Raw genomic sequence first — 17,698 nt, 5'->3', positions numbered from 1 at the left:
GGCTCATTACGTCAACTGCCCTCCTTAATGCTGCGAAACGCAGTCACCCCCCTCCCCACACACCTCCCTTCCCACAACCCGCAGTTTGTTTCCTAGAGTTAAGGGTCTCTTACAGGGGGGCGCCTGGGTGGCTCAGTGGGTTAAGCCTTTGCCTTTGGCTCAGGTCATGATCTTGGGGTCCTGGATCGAGCCCCACATCGGGCTCTCTGCTCAGCGGGAAGCCTTCTTCCCCCACTATCTCTTTGCCTGCCTCTCTGCCTACTTGTGATCTCTGTCTGTCAAATAAATAAATTAAATCTTAAAAAAAAAAAAAAGAGTCTCTTATGGTTTGTCTCCCTCTCTATTCTCATCTGTTCTTCCCTTCCCCTATGTCCATCTGTTTTGTTTCTTAAACTCCACATGAGTGTAATCATATGATTATTTGTCTTTCTCTGACCGACTTATTTCACCTACCATAATACCCTTTAGTTTCATCCATGTCCCTGCAAATGGCAAGATGTCATTCTTTCTGATAACAGAGTAATATTCCGTTGTATATATATACTATGTCTTCTTTATCCATTCATCTGTCGACGGACATCCGGGCTCTTTCCACAATATGGCTTTCAAAGTGCAAGGTTCCTTAATGAATTTTAATGTAACAAAGTATGAAAAGCTGATTGATTCCGTTTCATATTTCACCTTGCAACTAATATTTAAAAAGCTATCACTTGTCAAGTTTTTATGTAGAATAAAAAGTTATCCATAATTATTTGAAAAGGCTATTAAAATAGTTTTCTCTTTTCCAGTAACATATCAAAATGAGGCTGGATTGTCTTCAAATCCTTCACCTAAAACCTCCTATTGCAAGAGATAGAATGCAAATCACATCTGAGAATCTAGCTGTCTTCCATTAAGCCAAACACTACAGAGGCCTGAAAAATGCAAAACAATGCCACTTTCCATACTAACTTTCCTTTGTTTTGGAATATATGGTGATTTTACATAAACTACATTGTTTGCATTAATATGTATTAGGTATGTTATCATTATTTTCAAATGAGTTAAGTAAATTTTTAAATGTGTTTTTATTTTTAATATGGAATATATCAAGAGATATGACCAACATAAGCAAGCTCTTTGCTGTCTTTAATAATTTTTTATTTTATTTTATTTTTTTTTAAGATTTTATTTATTTATTTGACAGACAGAGATCACAAGTAGGCAGAGAGGCAGGCAGAGAGAGAGAGGGAAGCAGGCTCCCTGCTGAGCAGAGAGCCCAATTCGGGACTTGATCCCAGGACCCTGAGACCATGACCTGAGCCGAAGGCAAAGGCTTAACACATTGAGGCACCCAGGTGCCCCTTTTATTTATTTTTTTTAAAGATTTAATAATTTTTTAAATTAAATTGTTTATATTTACACATCATCTTATGGGTTTTTTGTGTGAACAGAAGTCTTCGTTTCTCTGGGATAAATGTCCAGGAGAGTGATTGCTGGATCATATGGTAGTTGCCTGTAAAGTTTTTAAAGAAACTGCCAAATTGTTTTCCTGAGTGGCTGTACCATTTTATGTTCCCACCACATAAGTATGAATGATCCTGTGTCTTTGTATCTCTACCAGCATGTGTTGTTCTTAATATTTCTTATTTAGGCATTCAGATATGTTTATTGTGATGGCTCTAGGTAGTTTGGGTCTGCATTCCCCCAGTGGCTAGTGCTATCGGATATTTTTTTGATGTAATTATTTGCTATCTGTAGTTCTTCTTTGATGAGATGTCTCTTCATACCTTTCACCCACATGTTTTTGTTTTTGTTTTTGTTTTTTTAAAGATTTCATTTATTTGACAGAGAGATCACAAACAGGCAGAGAGACAGGCAGAGAGGCAGGCAGAGAGGGAGAAGCAGGCTTCCCGCTGAGCAGAGAGCCCGATGCAGGGCTCGATCCCAGGACCCTGAGATCATGACCCAAGCTGAAGACAGAGGCTTAACCTACTGAGCCACCCAGGCACCCTTTTCACCCACATGTAATTAGACTGCTGAGTTGTAAGCATTCTTTACATATTCTAGATAATAGGTCTTTGTTGGATATGTGGATTGCAAATATTTTCTCCCATTCTGTAGCTGGTCTTTCATCTTCTTCACAGGGTCTTTTGCAGAGCAATGTATGCCATTTATTTCCCTTTCTTGCCTTATCACGTTGGCTGGAACTTGCAGCTAGTTGAGTAAGAAGTGGTGTTGAGTACACATCCTTGCTTTGTTCCTGATCTTAGAGGAAAGCACTCAGTGTTACCATTAGGTATAATGGGAACTATGAAGTTTTTGTACATACTCTTTATCAAGTTGAGGAAGTTTGTTTGTGTTCTTATTTTCCCAAGAGTTTTTATCACAAATGAGTGTTAAATTTTGTCAAATGCTTTTGCTGCATTGATTGATATGATCATGAGATTTTTCTTCTTTAGCCTGTTAATATGATGGATTGATTTTCTTTTTTTATTTAAGATTTTATTTATTTATTTGAGAGAAAGAGAGCGTGAGAGAGAGAACACATGAGCAACGGGGAAGGGTAGAGGGAGAGGGAGAAGCAGACTCCCCATTGAGCAGGGAGTCTGATAATGGGACTCCATCGCAGGACCCGGGGATCATGACCTGAGTGGAAGGCAGACGATTAACAGACTGAGTCACACAGGTGCCCAGACTGATTTTCAAATATTGAACCAGGCTTGTCTCCCTGGAATAAGTCCTGCTTGGTCATGGTATAGAATTCTTTTTATATATTGCTAAATTCTATTTGATAGTATTTTGTAAAGGATTTTTGCATCTATATTCATGAAGGATATTGGTCTGAATCTTTTAATACTGTCTTTGATTTTGGTATCAGGGTAATATTAATTTCATAAAATGAGTTGGAAACTGTTCTCTCTTACTATTTTCTGGAAAAGATTATATATAATTTGTATTAACTCTTTTTTAAGGGAGTAGTAGAATTCTCCAGAGAAACTATCCAGACCTAGAGATTTCCTTTATGAGTTATTTAGTCCCAAATTCAATTTCCTTAATAGATATAAGCCTATTCAAATGATCTCTTTCATAGCGAGTAATGGTTGTGTTTTGTTTTTTTTTTAAAGATTTTATTTATTTATTTGACAGAGAGAGATCACAAGCAGGCAGAGAGGCAGGCAGAGAGAGAGGAGGAAGCAGGCTCCCTGCTGAGCAGAGAGCCCAATGTGGGGCTCGATCCCACAACCCTGGGATCATGACCTGAGCTGACGGCAGAGGCTTTAACCCACTGAGCCACCCAGGTGCCCCGGTTGTTTGTGTTTTTTGAGGACGCGGTCCATTACGTCAACTCAAGGGAAGAAGGACAGCCCATTACAGTTACCCATATTTCATTCATTACAGACTGGTGGGGATGAAAGTTCCAGCTCCCTCCTTGGCCTTCTCAGACATCACCCGGCTGAGGGATTTGGGGTACTTCATTACAGCCTGTTGAGGGTAGAAGTCTGGACTCCACTGACCTTTGCAAGAGTTTGGTAGGGCTATGATTTGTGACTGGAGTGGAATGGCTATTATCTAGAAGTTTCCTATCCAGCTAAGTTGTCCCTCTCCTGGTCCCTTAGCGAAGGAAAGGAGACTTCTGTTGGAGTTTCTCTTATCTGCACACGTCGGTGTTTCTAGGTTGCCAGCTTCTTCAATTCCAAGTCGGGGATAATGGGAGGCAAAAGATAAAGCCAGAGACGCATCACTGCATCATTCCAAGGGTTCCTAGGTCCCTAGCCAGACTACCAACTCTCTACACATTTCACAGCTTTCTATACATAAAGCTTTGCTTTATGTATAATGTCTAAGGGTTTTTTAGTTGTACTTACTGAAAGGAATATGGAAAAGTTTGTCTAACACACATTCCAGAAGCAAAAGTGTCCTCAGTAATTTAAAAGTAAGAAGGGTCTCAAATTTGACAACCAGTGGTCTAGAGGATATAAACCCTGTAAATCATAGATCCTTGCTCTTTCGTTTGTAATCTTGCTGTGAATGGGACATGTCAGGAATTTTAAATACTTAGCTCTTCATGTTAAACTATATATATAGTTTTAAAATTTATTTATTTGACAGAAAGAGAGACAGTGAGAGGGGGAACACAAGCCAGGGGAGAAGGAGAGGGAGAAGCAGGCTTCCTGCTTAGCAAGGAGCCCAACTCGGGGCTCAATCTCAGGACCTTGGGATCGTGACCTGAGCCGAAGGCAGACGCTTAACGGCTGAGCTACCCAGGTGCCCCTAAACTATATATTCTTTTAATAAAATAATCTATCAACTGTTATACATGGTCAAAAAAAATTCCTTTCTGGTTTTTTTTATTGTTGTCGTGGCTCGCTTTTCTGCTCTGCACCCCAGCACACCCTACCGGCCCACATCACACTGGAATAACAGGGATGGCAATAATTTACCTTTGCATAGCCCGTGACTATTTACAGAATGCTCTCATGTACATCATGATACTGGATCCACACAATAGCCCTCTGAGGTCAGTCAAACTAACATTATCACAGCAGGGCAGACTTCTGACTGACACACCCCAGTACAGTTGGACCAGTTTGAAACCAACAACCTATTTCCATAAAAGCTGCTGCCTTGAGTTCCCAAAGATCCACCGCCCCCCCGCCACACACCCCGGCCACTTGTCCTCCCACCTCCTAATGATCCTGCAGTTAAAAGGTTAATGCTAGGCCAAGATGGGACCTTGCCAGGATCAAGTCTGATTGGGTGGTGCCCGAGCCACTCCTGCTCGTTAGATGCCTGGACTATTACCTCTATCTCTTGCTCATGAGATATGGAAACTCTGAGATCAAGTGACCTGCTCATGTCTCCAAGCAGCGTTTTCCAGACCCAAAGATCCAGATCCTTCCTGAGGCAATGAATGAATGCAGAAGTCCAGTTAGTAGGGGCCGACATGCAGCCCCTCTGAGCCCCCTCACCACCCCCGCCAACACCCTGCTTGTTTCTGCTGCCTCTGTGCCTTGGCACCTGCTCTTTCCCAAACACCTGAGATTGCCCGTCCCTGAAGCCTTCTCCAGGAACCCCAGCCCCCACCACCCACCCCTTCTAAACTGTCCTGAACCCATACACACCAGCTTTTCTTTGGGTACGGGGGGATGGGGAAGAGGCAACTCTATAAAGTATCATCCATGTGTGTTTTATATTCTCCCCAAAGATCATTCAGTCCTTACAGAGAAGGACCACGTCCTACAATCTCAAATCATCTGGAGCATTACGTTAGGCACGTAATGGGTTCTCTGGAGCCCGGAAGAAATACTGGCTGATTGGCAGGTTGGCAGAGTCAGAGCTCAGATGCTGTGGACAGGAAATGCGGTCACATACAGTTTGCTCTCTCGTTTCTCTTGCTGGTTTTCCACCCACCTACAGTTTCACACACATGAACACACCCAGGAAACAAGATCCTCCAAAGGTGTTCTTCTTGTGCCCTGGCCCACAGAAGGACAGGTTTTCCCTTGACAGTTATATGATTGGTGTGTGCACTTCCTCCCCACAGGATTTCTTCGGGTATATACATTTAACAACGACAACGAAGAACGACATAAACTCTGATGAGTAAATGGGGAATTGGAAGGAGACAGGACTCCTTGGCTGTGACCATCTGGGGATGCCCAGGCCACCAAGTGTGCTGGCAGGATAACCAGGCCAGTGGCACAGGGTGGAAGATTCCATTGGGGCTGTGGCGTGTCCCTCAAGTGGCCCTCTGGGGACACCACAATCGTTTTCAGAAAACACAGATGAAACCTTCTCAGTCTTATGGCGGCCAACTTGATGTGGAATGACCCTGATAGAAATGAGATGGTTCGAGATTTCCCAAGGCCTGGCCAGCTGAGGTAACACTGATGGATGGTGGTGGCTGGGCAGGTCTGTGAAGGGACAGCCCGATTGAGGGAGTTCCTCTTGACAGACACTTGACAGACAGCGTCTCCCAGCAGCCGGCCCTTCCTGGGCCCCCTCCTGCTCTGCCCCAGGGCTGCTCTTGTCAGGAGCTTTGAGGTAAAACCTGTTCCCAACAGGCTTCAGATTCAGAAAATTCCTGTGAGGGGCCAGCTACATACTTTGGTCTGCCATTTGCTTCTCCCTTGAGAAAGACGCCTGAGAAGGTGAAGAGGAAAGTGAGAGATTTAAAAATGACAAGGAGGGAGAAAGGGGGGAAGAGAGGCGCCCGAGGCAGCCTGCCATCAGTGTGGGGGCACGCAGACACTCGCCCTGCGGATAGGACATTTCTCCAGCCCCGGTACCTACATGTTTGTTTTCCTAGGACTTCCACAAGAAAACAACCTGAAGCATAAAACTTGCCATCCCTTTGCTGCCTTCAGAGTGGAAAAGTTGAGGTGACCGAAGAATGTACGTGTGGCAAGGCTCAGATGGCAAGCGTGGCTGACAGGCCAGCTTGGCCCACCTGGAGGTACTTCCAGAGTCCACTTCCCACGAACCAAGCCTCGTAGCTGGTTCATTCTTTCTTCCTCTCTCATAAACAAACACACACAGACACACACATGCACACGCATATACATGTTGCCTTCACTTCTAAACTAACACCTCCGGTCCCTTTCCCAGGTTAGATGCTCAACTAAACTAAGAAACTCACTTCAAATCCCTCTGCCTGGGTAATCTGTCTTTTAGCATTTTTTTTTTTTTAAATAGGACTTTTGAAGACAACGCCACACCCCCAGGCAACCCTGGGCCCTGGTGCAGCTGTGTTGTTAACAGACTGGGTGTTGTGCCCCTCAATCCCACACCACAGGCCTGGGCCCAACCCTACCACACTCGGGACCCTCACCTTTGCTTTCCTCCTGTGGGCTATAGTGGCGAGAATTTTATTTGACATAACTGGGATTGTGGGTGGCTAAAGTAACTCAAGAAAAACACAACAGGGGCGCCTGGGTGGCTCAGTGGGTTAAAGCGTCTGCCTTCAGCTCAGGTCATGATCCCAGGGTCCCGGGACAGAGCCCCTCGTGGGGCTCTCTGCTCAGCAGGGAGCCTGCTTCTCTTCCTCTCTCTGCCTGCCTCTAGGCCTACTTAGGATCTCTGTCTGTCAAATAAATAAATAAATAATCTTTTAAAAAAAAAAGAAAAAAGAAAAACACAACAGAACAAAATCTCTTTACGTTTTTTCCCTGTTGTAAACATCCTATCTCCCAAGGGTTGGCGACGTTGAAGGAAAGCGGTTTTCCCAATGATAATTACATCTTTCAGAAAACTGCCGGCCTGGGTCTGAATCTGCAATGCCCAGGGAGTTGTTTATTTGCTGTGAGCCACACCCACTGTTGAGTTCTCTAAAGCCTGAGCTCTGGCGTCCAGGGCCGCCCCCCCCCACAGCCCCCCCCCCGGGCCCAGCCAGCACCTCAGCTGCTCAGAGCAAGGTGCTCAATGGGCCTGAGTGGGCGCTGGCCACTCTACCCACCCAGCTGTGGGCGGCCCAGCTGGAAAACAATACCCTCTTTCATGGGAGGCAGGTGGTTTCATTGCAACACAGAGTGAGAAGAATCCAGTCTAACTGTGAGCGGCTGTTTTGGAAATGGAACGAAATATGTTTCCAGAGGGAAGGGGCCAATCCAGTGCTGTTGACATGCCCAAACTTCCTGCCACTTCAGCGCTAAGAGCTCGCTGGTAAACCCGGGCGCAGCTGAATGGGTTGTTAAAATATTGAAACACTCTGGTTCTGAGTAATAAAGCGGCTGTCCCAAGCCCCCGAGGGTCCCCTGCAGCCTGGGCCTGCCTTTGCAAGGTGCCTGGCCTTTCTCACAGCCCAACCTGTGAGGACTCGTATCAGGCCCCTCCAGGAACTTGCTTCTCCCACTTGTCCATGCTGTCAGCTCTTAAATTTTTTTAAACTGAGATATAATTGACATATAACATTATATTAGTTTCAGGTGCACAACATAATGATTGGACATTTGTATACACTGTAAAATGAGCCCCACAATAAGTCTAGTTACCGATTGTCACCATACAAAGGACAACAAAAGCTGTGCCTGGGTGGCTCAGTCCATTAAGCATCCGTCTCTTGATTTTGGCTCAGGCATGATTCAGGGTCGTGAGATCGAGGCCTGCATTGGGCTCTGCGCTCAGCACAGGTTCTGCTGGGGATTCTCTCTCTCCCATTCTCTCTGCCCCTCCCCCCTCATTCATTCTCTCACCATTTGTCTCTTTAATACATCAATTTTTAAAAATCTAAAAAAAAAAAAAAGAAGGACAACTAAATTTTTTTTTCTTGTGATGATCACTTTTAAGATATGATCTCTTGGCAAGTTTCAAGTATGTGCTACAATATTATTCTTTTTTTTAAGATTTTATTTATTTATTTGACAGAGAGAGATCACAAGTAGGCGGAGAGGCAGGCAGAGAGATAGGAGGAAGCAGGCTCCCTGCTGAGCAGAGAGCCCGATGCGGGGCTCGATCCCAGGACCCTGGGATCATGACCTGAGCCGAAGGCAGAGGCTTTAACCCACTGAGCCACCCAGGCGCCCCTGTGCTACAATATTATTGACTGTAGTCACCGTGATGTATATTACATCTTTATGACTTGTTTATTTAATAACTGGAAGTTTGTAGCTCTTGACCCCCTTCACCTGTTTCACTCATCCCTCAATCCCCCACCCCTCTAGCAACCACCATTCTGTTCTTCATATCTATGAGTTTTGCTTTGTCTTTTCGATTCCACGTGTAAGTGAAATCATATGGTATTTCTCTTTCTCCGTTTTATTTCACTTAGCATTATACCCTCCAGCTCCATCTGTGTTGTCACAAATGGCAAGGTTTCATTCTTTTTGATGGCTGAGCAGTATTCCATTTCATATATATCCCATGGCTTTATCCCACTGGTGAGTGGACACTTAGGTTGTTTCCATATCTTGGCCGTTGGAAATGATGCTGTGATGAACATGGGACACATATATCTTTTTAAATTAGTGCTTTTGTTTTCTACAGGTGAATACCTAATTGCAGAATTGCTAGAGTGTATTGTAGTTCTATTTTTAATTTCTTGAGGAAGGTCCATACTGTTTTCCAGAGTGGCTACACCAGTTTGCCTTCCCACCAACAGTGCGCAAGGGTTCCTTTTTCTCCACATCTTCACCAACACTTGCTATTTCTGATACTTTTAATATTAGCCATTTTAACAGTTGTGAGATGATATCTCATTGTGGTTTTAATTTGCATTTCCCTGATGATGAGTGATGTTGAGCATCTTTTCATGTGTCTGTTGGCCATCTGGATGTCTCCTTTGGAAAAATGTCTACTGAGATCCTCCACCCATTTTTGGAAGTTTGTTTTGCACTATTGAATTATATACGTTTTTAAAAATATCTTTTAGATATTAACCTCTTCTTGGGTATATGATTTGCAAATACTTTCTTCCATTCAGTAGGTTGCCTTTTCACTTCATTGCTGGTTTTCTTTGCTGTGCAGAAGCTTTTTAGTTTGATGTAGTCCCACTTGTCAATTTTTGCTTTTGTTGCCTTTGCTTTTGGAGGCAGATTCAAAAAATCTTTGCCAGACATCAAAGAACTTATTTCCTATGTTTTTTTCTAGGAGTTTTATGGCGTCAGGTCTTACATTCAAGTCTTTAATCCATTTGAGCTAATTTTTGTGTGTGGTGTAACATGGTACTCTGGTTTCCTTTCTTTGCATGTGGCTGTCCAGTTTTTCCAACACCACTTATTGAAGAGAATGCTCTCTCTCCATTGCGTGTTCTTGGCTCCTTTGTCATGAATTCATGGGTTTATTTCTGGGATCTCTATTCTGTTCCATTGATCTATGTGCCTGTTTTTACGCCAATACCATACTGTTTTGATTACTACAGCTTTGTAATATAACTTGAAATCAGGGAACATGACGCTTCAGGCTTCGTTTTTCTTTCTCTAGATTGCTGTGGCTCTTCCATCTGTTGTGGTTCCATACAAATTTTAGGATTGCTTGTTCTAGTTCTGTGATAAATGCCATTGGAATTATGATAGGGATTGCATTGTCTCTGTGGATTGTTTTAGGGGTATGGACATTTTAACAATATCGGTTCTTCCAGGCCATGAGCACAGCATGTGTTTCCATTTATTTGTGTCATCTTAGACTTCTTCCATCAATGTCTTATAGTTTTCAGCAACCAGGTCTGTTACCTCCTCAATTAAATTTATTCCTATGCAATCAAAAATGGGATTGTTTTCTTAGTTTCCCTTTCTGATAGTTCGTTGTTAGTGTATACAAGTGCAACAGATTCTGTATGTTGATTTTATATCCTGCAACTTTACTGAATTTATTTATTAGTTCTAACAGTTTTTTGGTGTTTCTTACAGTTCTTAAGTTTTTTGTTTTTTTAAAGATTTTATTTATTTATTTGACAGAGAGATCACAAGTAGGCAGAGAGGCAGACATAGAGAGAGGGGGAAGCAGGCTCCCTGCAGAGCAGAGAGACCCATGCGGGACTCGATCCCAGGATTCTGAGATCATGACCCGAGCTGAAGGCAGCGGCTTAACCCACTGAGCCACCCAGGTGCCCAGTTATTAAGTTTTCTTACAGTTTTCTATGTATAAAATTATGCCATTTGCAAATAGTGGCGATTTCACTTTTTTCTTTCCAACATGAATTTCTTTATTTCTTTTTCTTGCCTAATACTCTGGTTTGAACTTCCAATACTGTGTTGAGTAAAAACGGTGAGGCTGGACATCCTTGTCCTTGTCTACTCCTGATCTTAGAGGAAAAGCTTGCAGCTCTTCACTGTTGAGTATGATGGAAGCTGTGGGCTTGTCATTACGGCCTTTATTACCTGGAGTTACATTCCCTCTCGAGAGTTTTCATCATAAATGGATGTTGGTTTTTGTCAAATGCTTTTTTTGCATCTATTGAGGTATCATAAGATTTGTATCATTTGTTTTGTTAATGTGGTATATCACATTGATTTACAGAGAATTATTCCTGTAGATTTGGTATGTCTATGGGAGGAGCTGGGGTCAGGATCTCCCTACACCACCATCCTGGACAATGTTAAATATTTTTCATCACAACCCTTAGCACTTCTTCTGTAAAACTTCACCCCCTCCCCAAATCAGAATTCATTGTCCTTTCAGAAATCAGATAGCACATTGTTTACACTTTGGGCATTTAGCACAGTCTTTAATGTTATTTCTGTTATGTGGTCATTTATACTCAGGTCTCTCCCTTCCCAGGGCCGGCGTACCATTTATCCAGGGTTCCCCAGCGCCTCGTACAGACTAAATGCCACATACATGTTTGTGACATCAGTTTGAATTCGGGTTGGCTTAGAGGTGGGGAGACAGGATGAGAAAGAAGTCCTGTTGAGACAAGGGACATTTCCCTGTGTGCATGTGCACAGAGGGCCTGAGGGGCCATTTCCGCCCTCTCTGCTGATCTGACTGTAGAGAAGGAAGACAGGAGTGGGTGGAGGTGGAGAAGCCACACAGCAGAACAGCCTGGAAGAGGAGTAGCCAGACTGGAATGGTGACAGGCCTTTCCCAGGGCTTGACTCTCCCATCAGGCTTATTTGGCTCTGCTCAAACTGAGACACCCCATTGGAAATGTTAGCTTCTGCTCACTGACACTCCAGAGGAAAGTGGTTCTATGCAGCTATCCAGGAGGCAATTGGCCAGAGAGACCCCGAGAAGGCCTCTAATTCAGCCCTTTGCCCCACAGATGAGAAAACAACCTAATATTGGCTTCTCTTTCCAAGGCCTTCCAGACAGGGGATGCTGCCTGGGGAACCAGGGATGGCAGAGTGGGAACCAGAAACCTCGGAGAGACTGCAGTCCTGCCCCTCTGAGGCTGCTCCTGACCTAGAGTGCAAAAGGGGCTGGGGACAGCGGCAGAACTAGAGCTCATGGAGGTGGAATGTTCTACAATATGGGGGACATTGTTTAAGAGAAATAATCCCCATTTGCAAAGACAAAATGAGGTGCAGGGTCTTGGAAAGGAGCTTACACAAATAAGGGGCCGGACTGACTCTTATGCTTCATTAGCTACACAGTCCGTGTACCTCTGGTGCAACCTTAACAAAAGCAGGGGAAGGTGCCTATTCGTTTCCTAGGGCTTCTAGAAGCGAGGACCACAGACTGGGTGGATTCAAACACCAGAAACACATTGTGTCATAGGTCCAGAGGCTAGATGTCTGACAGCCAGACGTGGGCAGGGCCACACTCCCTCACAGACCTGTCAGGGAATCCCTCTTGCTTCCTCCCCACTTCTGGTGCTCTTCGGGCAGCCCTGGGCATTCCTTGCCTCACAGCTGCCTTACCCCACTCCCTGCCTGGATCCCATGGCGCTTCCCCTGGGTGTCACTGTCTTCAGTGACCTTCTAAGTCCACAGACCGGCAAAACACGGCGGGCACAACTTTGCCCCAGAAAGCACCGTGTGGATATCTCCACAGTGCAAGGCTCACAAAGGCCACTTCCCAGGGCTCACAGAGCTAAGCCAAAGGGGCGGATGGTTAAAGCAGCAGGTAATGTGGGCCGGAGTGCATCACTGATTAGAGTTTTCCTTCCGCTAAAATGTTTGTCCTCTTCAGGATGCTTGGCTTAATCTCCAAAATGAATTGAAGTTTGTTGGGCACACAGCAAGGGGCAGGAGCAGCCGGAAGAGCTCTAGGTGGTGGGAGGAAGCCAGGCTGGGCTTAAGAACAGACAGATCATCCCAAGAAGGGTGCTCCCCATACATTCAATACCCAGCGTGACCGACCATGGGCTGGCCCAGTTGCTTCCACATTCTAATTGACCAAATGCCAAAGAGGCTGTGCCATTTTCAGAGTCATGATTCAATTGAATACAGCCAGCATGCAAATACTACCCCCCATGGCTCATCCATGCTGATTTTGTCACCCTCTCAGAATCCCACAGTGCCCCAGGGACATCGTTTTGGGTGTGACTTACCCATGGACACAGTACTGTGCCTGGTGGGAGGCGGGGATTGGCTATACCTTGCTGACCCCGGGATATAACACAAAGGTGGTTTTCCTGGTCACACGAGTCAAGGATAGAAAAGAACGGTCATGCGAGCTTGCAGTTGTTTGGATTCTAGATTAGGAAGCAACATGGTAATGGACATTTGATTGCATCTGTATGTGAAGGTGAAGGACAAGTCCATGAACTGACCAGTTGTGGTGTTAGCATGTGTGATTGTACTGGGCAAGGGAATGGGGGGTGGTCTGTACTGACACAGCCCCCACCCACAGGAGAAGGGCAGCCCCTCTGGTCCTTGGATAGCGCCACTAAGACCCTGTGTGACTCTTGGACCGGACTTTGGACCACCCCGCTGTGGGCTCATGGGCACCCACCAAAACAACTAAAACTTCCACCCTCTCTGCCCCAAAGTCTCCTGGACCTTGTCCCACGTTTCTGTGGGTCATAGTTTCTCCTTTCCCTGTGCTTGCTTTCAGGAGCTGCTCTCAGAAAGCAAGGCTGTCCCTTAGGGTCCACCACCGACAGCACTCCAGCCCCAGAGGGGACCCACAGATCAGCAGAGCACGGCTGGGGAAGCACACACCTGCTGCCATTGAGCTCAGCCTCTGTTTGCAGCTGCCACCAGCCTGGTCAGGAGATAAGCTAAGTGCTGGGAGTTGGGGTTAAAAGCTGCTTCATATCTGCTTTGTGTATGTCACCTTGCTCTGGGGCTTTTATTTTTCCTATATGGTGACTGCCAAGGCACTGAAATCTGGAAACATCTGTCCAATAATTAATATATGAATCAACCAAGATCAAGTTTCTTTTTGCTCTCAGGGTAACCCAGGAACCAACAGAGTTCCCCACAAAGGAGAAACCCTAAATAGGAGGTTTGAGCTAAACCAACAAAGGAGTAAATACATGAATGAATGACATATCAAAACAAGAGTCATGGCAATAGGAAGAGGAAGGACCCAGGTGAACCAGAGCAGCCAGGGAAGTTTCCATGGGGGAGTAAGAACGGAGCTGGGCAGCAGAGACTGAGCAGGATCTAACCAAGTAGGGAGGGGGAGAAGAAGGCAGGACTATTTCTGTTGAAGATCTTCTAGGGAGGAAAAGGCCTGTGCTAGGAGGGATGCTGGGGCTCAGTCAATGAACAGCCATCATCCTGGAGGCTCAAGGTGATGATTTTCCCATGGGACCAAGCTAGAGCCTGACATGGAATTTCTAGGAATGTGAGCTCATGCAGCTTGGTACAGCCGGTAGAGACCTTACAATCGTGGATGCGGGCACTGAATGTGAACTTGAATTCTGTTCAGGCCCAGGGGCCCTGAGTGAGTGTGTTTTATGCTCCGAAGGAGAAGGATTAGGGAAAGTCAGCATCTCCCTCCCACTCAGTCCTCTGGACTCCTAACCACTTGCACCAACAGGTTTTCTACTTGAGCTTCTTGTATTTCCCCTAAGGAAGCTTCTCAACAGCACCACCTACTCCCGGTGTCTCATCTTGGTTCCCACAGAGACTCAGCCCATTCCACATATACTTGTAGGGCACCCACCATGTGCGGAGAATTCTCCTAGCGACAGCAGAGAGCAAGACAGGCATGGTCCCTGCTATCATGCAGCTTACCTTCTCCAGCAAAAAAGGACAAGTAAGAAAGGGAAAAAGAAGGTCATTCCTGGCGTAAAGGGCATAATAAGGACCATCAACTAGGGCAACATGATAAAGAGTAAAGATGTGAGGGGTGGCAGCTTTAGGTGTGATGGGTGGTCAGAGAAGGTAGCTTGGAAGAAGTTACATTTGAATTGAAAGCTACAGGTAAAATAAACTCAAGACAAAAGTCCATAAAGAAAGAAGAAGGAATATAGTTTTGATATTATATCAATTAGAAACTGAGATTAACTGCTATTAACAAGAAATAACCAAAGTGGCTCAAGTTAAGTTACAGGCTTATTTTTCCCACACGTTAAAAAAAAGTAGGGGGGCGCCTGGGTGGCTCAGTGAGTTAAAGCCTCTGCCTTTGGCTCAGGTGATGATTCCAGGGTCCTGGGATCCAGCCCCGCATTGGGCTCTCTGCTCGGCGGGGAGCCTTCTTCCTCCTCTCTCTCTGCCTGCTTCTCTGCCTACTTGTAATCTCTGTCTGTCAAATAAATAAATAAAATCTTAAAAAAAAAAAAAGTAGGGACATTTGAGGGTGGATCTGTATGTGAGGGTGGGGGTGGGGCAGGGAGCCCACTGCTGAGTTCTAATTTAGATCACCAGTGCCACCTGTGGGGAAGTGGCCCCATCTTAAATTCTGTATTATCGGTGTGGTCAACAGAAGTGGTCAGGCTCTTGGAGTCTGGAGCAGAAGTATCTTTTGGTCCCTGGTGGTGGAGATGACGAGTTAGCTACCTAGCACATCAGTGATAGTCCCCAGTTAAAAGACTCTTTGCTTTCCTTATGTGCTGTGGCCACCAGATTAAGTTCTGGTCAAACAGCTGCAGATGAGAACTCACGGGGTGGGATTTTCAGGGAAGTTCCTTCAAAGGGAGACAGTTAGCTAGGAAGGGCCCTCCTTGCCCTTCTCCCTTTCTCTTCTTCTGGCCTGGAATACAGATGCAATGGCTGGAGCTCCGGCAGCAGTCTTAAACCACACTATGACCATAAAACTAGAAGTCAGACCCTAGAGGCAGTGAAACACAAAAATAGAAAGAGCTAGGCCCCTGAGACACTACCAACCTAGCTGGGAGCTATGTACCTTTGTACTTACTTTATGTGGGAATAAATAAATAAATCTTTTAAAACAAAATAAAATTAATAGTTTTTTAAAAGATTTTATTTATTTATTTATTTGTCAGAGAGAGAGAGCACACAAGCAGGCAGAGTGGCAGGCAGAGGCAGAGAGAGAAGCAGGCTCCCCATTGAGCAGGGAGCCTGATGTGGGACTCGATCCCAAGATCCTGAGATCATGACCTGAGCCAAAGGCAGCAGCTTAACCGACTGGGCCACCCAGGCATCCCAAACATTAAGGGTTTTGAGAAGAGATGACCCTGGATTATCTAGAGGCACAGCTTATACTCTACACACTAATGGATTAAAGAATTACAATCTTTCAAAAAATTAACTTGTGGAAACAGCAGTAGAAAATGGGAAATAAATCACATTTGTGAGAGGATAATGATGTTCTTAGCTGAAGAAATGTAAAAACATCTTGGGGGAAAACTACAAATGTAAACACACAAAATTGTAAAGCTTCTATCATAAAAATCACAAAACTAAAATATTTAAAATGTATATAACAAAAGACTATAAAACTAAAAAAAAATGAAGAATTCATTCAACTTTATTAGAAAAACAGCTAGACCCTAACATAAATGGAGGAAATACATGAATGGTCATCACAGTGGAAAATTTAATGAATTAGCATGTGACATCATGATAAAATCGCTGCTTTTCTTGCATCAGGCTCTATGTCAGACCCTTCAGAAACATCGTCTCATCTCCCTATACACATCCTGTAAGGGAGATATTACCATCCCCATTTTGTAGATGAGTAAACTGAGGCTAGGGAGTATGGACAGAGCTTAGGGGATGGAATTTTAACCCAAGTCAGAAAAAATAATTATTGCAGGTAATCATGCATTCACTTATTAAATTAGTATTTTATTTTTATTCTATAGGACTAGGTACTGTGCTAGATAGAATTGGGGATATAAAGGTGGACGAGATGCTTTCCTTTTTCTTAAGGACCTGGAAGTTAGGGGAGCAGATAGACAGCCTTCAATCAAAGACTGTGGTTAAAGCACATGGAGATGGGGCGCCTGGGTGGCTCAGACTGCTAAGCCTTCATGTCTGCCTTCATCTCAGGTCATGATCCCAGGCTCCTGGGACTGAGTCCCACATCAGGCTCCCTAGTCAGCGGGGAATCTGCTTCTCCCTCTCCCTCTGCCTGCCACTCCCCCTGCTTGTGCTCGCTCTCTCTCTCTCTCATAAATAAATAAATAAAATCTTAAAAAAAAAAAAAGAGTACATGGAGGAGAAACAAAGAAACACCTGTTGGAGGTTCCCATTTGCATCTGGGCTGATTTTCATCGCTAACATCCAACATTAGCGCCTGAATCTCATGCCAGCTTTGGAAAGCAATTTTGTAAGATAGGGCTGCCTTTTGGCCTAGTCATTCACTGGGAATTTGTTTCAATAAAATCATTCAAAAGAAGAAAAAACAATTATGATAACATAGGTTTATTGTAGCGTCGCCTGGGTGGCTCAGTGGGTTAAGCTTCTGCCTTTGGCTCTGGTCATGGTCTCAGGGTCCTGGGATTGAGCCCCACGTCAGGCTCTCTGCTCAGCGGGGAACCGGCTTCCCTCTCTCTTTGCCTGCCTCTCTGCCTACTTGTGATCTCTCTCTCTCTCTGTGTGTCAAATAAATAAATAAAAATCTTTAAAACAAAACAAAAACATAGGTTTATTGTAACATTTGCAAAAGAACAATAAGGAAGCTTGAAAGGAAGCAAGAGGTGTTTTGAGACGTCTTTGGACCAAACTTGGACGTGAGTGACGGACTGATAAGCAGCAGCCAGGATTCAAAGTTGAGAAGGACTGAGAAAACCACTCTGAGACAGAACCCCCTGAGCCCTGCCCACCCCCTCCCCATGCACTGTTCTCCTCTGCCTCGGAGTCACAGACTGACTCTGTCCTGGTCCCAGCATGTGTGCCTGTGAGCAGCTCCACTGCTGTGTACACACAGCCAAGATGGCCACCATGAGAGGAATGTGTGCTTCTAGAATATGGTAGATAAA

Source organism: Martes martes (assembly GCF_963455335.1).
Source record: "Martes martes genome assembly, chromosome: 2".
Taxonomy (NCBI): domain Eukaryota; kingdom Metazoa; phylum Chordata; class Mammalia; order Carnivora; family Mustelidae; genus Martes; species Martes martes.
Note: the sequence above shows the minus strand (reverse complement) of the source record.